Source organism: Phocoena sinus, chromosome 13, assembly GCF_008692025.1.
Source record: "Phocoena sinus isolate mPhoSin1 chromosome 13, mPhoSin1.pri, whole genome shotgun sequence".
Taxonomy (NCBI): Eukaryota; Metazoa; Chordata; class Mammalia; order Artiodactyla; family Phocoenidae; genus Phocoena; species Phocoena sinus.
Genome location: NC_045775.1, coordinates 64,080,110 through 64,085,477, shown reverse-complemented (window position 1 = coordinate 64,085,477; position 5,368 = coordinate 64,080,110).

Here is a 5,368-nt window from a genome sequence, read left to right as displayed (position 1 = left end):
AGGCGGATCTTCTTTAAGCAGAGTCCCTAAAAAGGCCAGCTGACGGTGTGTTAGCAGTATTACCATATAAGGTGCTTTTTTCAATAAATCGGCCTTGTGGGGGGGTGGGAAGGGGGCTGGGTAGAGTGAATTATCATTTGAAAAATGTATGCAAAAGGACTCGAGAGGCAGCAGCCTCGGTGCTGGCAGATTTGTTCCTTTTATGCACTAGCATAAACAAAGCTCACACCAGGCCTTATAAGCTGCCCAGAGTGAGGCCAGATGGAGCTCTGCTCCTGGACAGAGAGCCATACCAAGAATGGCAGTGGGCTTCCTCCCTCCACACCTCCCTACTCAGGCCCTGATGCCCGCCACCCCTTGGCAGTGTCCCCAAAATGGATACAATTGTGCCTGGTCTGGTGCAAGCCCAGGACAGCTAAAAGCCAAAGGGAAAAGCCACCCATACCTGGGAAAGCAATCCTGTGTGCCCTCCTCACCTGCTGCACCCGCCCCCCTCCCCCCCCCCCCACCGCAAGCTCCTAACCCCTGGGCTGAGTCACCTGGGGACCCAGGACAGCGGAAGCCTCCTCTGGAACCCCACTGTCTCCTTCCTTTCTCCTTTCCTTCCTGGATTCCCTCTGCCAGTCCCTGAACATCGGGAATACAGCCCAAGGTAGCTGCTTCAGTGTGGAGGCACACCTAATAAGACTCACAAGCTTGTAGGCTTGTCCACAGTCCTGAGGTTCCTGCTCTTCTTCTCATGTCCTCCTCCTGAGTAGCTGCTTCATTTCCCAAGCTAGCCGCTACCAGCTCTATGACAATTACTCTCACCTCCACATTCCCACAGTCCCAATGCCTCATGCCTGATCCAGACTAAAATTACGGATTGCTTATTGGACATCCCCACCCAGATGACCCCCCAAAACAGAATCCTCGTCCCCTACCCTCGATGCTGCTGTGCCTCCTGGGTTCCCTGCTTCAGAGTCCTTCCCCTTGGTCCTTCAAGCTAGAAACCTGAGTTGTCTAGACCCCTCGTTCTCCCTCATGCCCACACCCACCTGGACACCTTTCTGGTGCCCCTCCCCTCAGAAATGCTCTGCATCCTCCCTGCTGTCCCTGCTGGCCCTGCTCTGCTTCTGGCTCTGGTCCTGTCCAGCACAGCTTCCTGACTGGTCTTCCTGACTCCACCCCATCTTCAAACCCAGCAGTTCCCAAAGTATGGTCCCCAGGCCAACTGGAAGGCAGCGACAGCATGATCTGGAACGTGTTAGAAATGCAGATCCTCAGGTTTCACCCAGATGGGCTGAATCAGAAACCCTGGGGGTAGGACTCAGCCATCTGTGTTTTACAAACCTCTCCCCTCCCACCCAGGTGTCCAGGATACCTACCCTTCACCAGAAGAATCGTGCATTGAATACCTGCTTACGCTGTCCTGGGCCCCCAGGTGACTCAGGCCAGGGGTTAGAAGCTTGTGTGAGGGGAAACAGGTGAGGAGGGCACATGGGATTGCTTTCCCAGGTATGGATGGCAGTTCCCTTCGGCTTTTAGCTGTCCTGGGCTTGCACCAGACCAGGCTCAATTGCACCCACTTTGGAGACACTGCATGGAGTTCTCAGTGGGCTTGGGTGTCATGACACAATGGCTAGGTGTAGGTCTGTCTTGCCCATTAACTAAGGACTGAGGCAGGCAAAGGTATGGGTAAGGAGCGGCCACTGCTTAGAGAACCCAGAGGAAAGAAGTAGGGAAGGCTTTTCATGGAGGCTTGTGATTGCCCCTGTAGAGAAGGGACACTGTAGCCATCCTGAGGTATACTTACTAATCTTTTGACCATTGGCCTCAGTGCTTAGTACCGAGTCTAAATTCCAGGCCCCCTGGGAAGCTTCCCTGAGCCTTTCTGGTCCCTAAAAAAGCCCTCGCTGTGGATGGTGGGGGGCATGCAGGGCAACAGACGAGGTGGGAAATGTCCAGCAGGGACACAGTGCTGTCAGTCCTGACTGGGCGGGGCAGCTAAGAGCCAGTGCCCAGGTTGTGTGCTACCCGCTAGTCTCCCTCCTTGGGAGACTCCATTCTCTTCTAATCATTCTGCACTGTGGCCAGGGTGAATGTTCACACCTTGGTTGGCACAATCAGCTTATAAACAGTAAAGAGCCTATAATCAAAGGGAACCGGTTGTGGTTCAGGGTCCAAACAGTCCAGAGATCACAGAGGAAGGCTATCTGAATAAACTGAAGCCCTTAGGAAATGCTTAGGGAGGTGGAGTCTGCCTTGACTTTGATAGAGAGAAAAGAGGTGGAGGAGGCCAGAGGTTAAACCAGGTGCCAGAGGTACTCAGTTTTTTATAGTATGAGGAATCCCACCCTTAAACAGTTATTTCTTTATTTTTTTTTCTGGTTTCAAAAATAATGCAAAAAATTCAAAGAATACAAAATTGTGTATCGTTTCCAACAATTTCATACAGACCTGAGTCAGAGATGGCTCAGATATGCTTTCAGTATGATGTGTATTCTTTCAGATTTTTCCTAGAGTTTTTGAACTAATTTTTATATTATTTTATAAAAACAGGATTATGTTATAACATGTTTTTACAACTGTTCTGAAACTTCCCATGTTCTCTTAATAATACTCTTGGATGGCTGTCCAAATCAGTTCATATAATTTTTTAAACCCTAACATAGTTTTCCATAGTAGGGATATACCATAATATATATTTTTTAACATAAAATTTTTAACCAATATTCTATTGATGGGCTCTTGAGTCATTTCCAATTTTTCACTTATGCAAACATTGCTGCAGTTAATAAAACTTTATATATTGTGCCTTTCTGTGTGTGTGTGAGTATATCTACATGGTAACTTTCCTAAAGTGGAATTGTCTGATCAAGCACGAACATTTGAAATCTTGATGGAAATGGCCAAATTGTCCTCCAAAAAGGTTGTACTAGTTTACACTCTTGCCAATAGTGTATGAGACCACTTCCTTCTTCATACTCTTTCAGACCCTGAGTGTCAATGGGTTTTTCTGGTCCATTACATTTGTTTATTACCTTTGGAAACATGCTAATTTTCATGTGACTCACCACATAAGAATTGGTTTAGTTTTTTCCTCCCGATTATAAAAGGAATTCATTCAATGTTTTTTTTTTTTTTTAAAGGAAAATGTGGAAACAGGTGTTTGCATCTTAAGATGTTTGTTTCGGTGGACAGTTGGTCAACTGAGCATCTTTGCTTCTCTGGCTCTCTTTGCGCCCAAAAGAACCATGTGGCAGTTAGCCATCTTTTAAACATTTCCTAATCCAAAAGGAGAAACTTAGCATCTTCTTGTTTTAAAATTAAAATTCTAAATTATTTGGTAACTCATGAGAATGAACATGTTTGGCAGTTATTAAACTTTTTTGGGGTGGGGTCCTTCTCTGAGAATGGCCGGCTCATGTCTTTATCTATTTTTCTATCGGATGGTTTGCCTTTATCTTCTTGAGTTTTAAGAGTTCTTGGTATATTTCATTAGTGATACCATTAACCTTTTGTTTAATCACAAGGGTTGCAATTATTTTCCTGCCAGTTTAACATTTATTTGCCTTTTGGTTTTGTCTGGTAGCATTTGCCTTATTGGAGTTTAATCAAATGTTTTCCCTTTTTGGTGTCTGTGTTTCATAACATCCTTAGCTCTTTTATTTTCTATTTTATTTTTAATTGTGGTAAAATACACGTAACATAAAATTTACCATCTTAACAATTTTAAGTGTTCATTTCAGTATTAATAAGTATATTCACTTTGTTGTGCAAACAATCTTCAGAACGATTTCATCTTGCAAAACTGAAACTCTGTACCCATTAAACTACAACTCCCTTTTCCTCTTTACAGCCACTATTCTGCTTTCTGTCTGGATTTGACAATCCTGGGTACCTCATGTAAGTGGAATCATACAGTATATGTCTTTTTGTGACTGGCTTATTTCACTTAGCATAATGTCCTCAAGGTTCATCCATGGTGTAGCACATGTCAGAATGTCCTTTCTTTTAAAGGCTGAGTAATATTCCATTGTATGTATGTACCACATTTTGTATATCCAGTCATCCGTTGAAAGACAGTTGGGTTTTTTTCCACTTCTTGGCAACTGTGAATAATGCTGCCATAAACATGCATGTATGAACACCTCTTCAAGACCCTGCTTTCAATTCTTTTGGGTATATACTCAGAAGTGAAATTGCTGGACCACATGGTAATTCCATTTTTAACTTTTTCAGGAACTGCCACACTGTTTCCCACAGCGGCTGCACCATTTTATATTCCCACCAACTGCTCACAAGTGTTCCAATTTCTCCACTTCCTTCACCAACACTTTTTGATAGTTGCCGTCCTAATGGATGTGAAGTGGCATATCATTGTGTGTGTGTTTTTTAAACTAAACAGACTTTTTTTTTTTTCTTTTTCCGGTACACGGGCCTCTCACTGCTGTGGCCTCTCCCGTTGCGGAGCACAGGCTCCGGACGCGCAGGCTCAGCGGCCATGGCTCACGGGCCCAGCCGCTCCGCGGCATGTGGGATCTTCCCAGACCGGGGCACGAACCCGTGTCCCCCGCATCAGCAGGCGGACTCTCAACCACTGCGCCACCAGGGAAGCCCCAGACTTTATTTTTTAGAGTAGTTTAGGTTTACAGAAAAATTGAGCAGAATGTACAGAGGGTTCCGTATATCCCCTACAACTGCTCGTGCATAGCTTTCCCTGCTAGCACACTCCCAACTAGAGTGGCACACGTGTTAAAACTGATGAATCTATTGATACAATGACATAGCATTAACCCCCAAGTTTACATTAGAGTTCACTTTTGGTGTTGTACGTTCTCTAAGTTTAGAAAATATATAATGTCGTGTATCCATCATTATAGTATCATACAGGACAGAATCACTGTCCTAAAAATCCTCTGTGCTCCACTTATTCATCCCTCCCCACTCTCCAAACCCTGGCAATCACTGATCTTTTTATTGCCCCCATAGTTTTGCCTTTTCCAGAATGTCACATAGTTTACATTGTATAGTATGTAACCTTTTAAGACTGGCTTCTTTCACTTAGTCACATGCATTTAAGGTTCCTTCATGTCTTTTTATGGTTTGATAGCTGATTTCTTCTTTTTTTAAATTAACTAATTAATTAATTTTTGGCTGCATTGGGTCTTCGCTGCTGCGCACGGGCTTTTCTCTAGTTGCATCGAGCGGGGTCTACTCTTTGCTGCGATGTGCAGGCTTCTCATTGCGGTGGCTTCTCTTGTTGTGAAGCACAGGCTCTAGGCACATGAGCTTCAGCAGTTGTGGCACATGGGCTCAGTAGTTGTGGCTCGCGGGCTCTAGAGTGCAGGCTTAGTAGTTGTGGCACACGGGTTTAGGTGCTCCA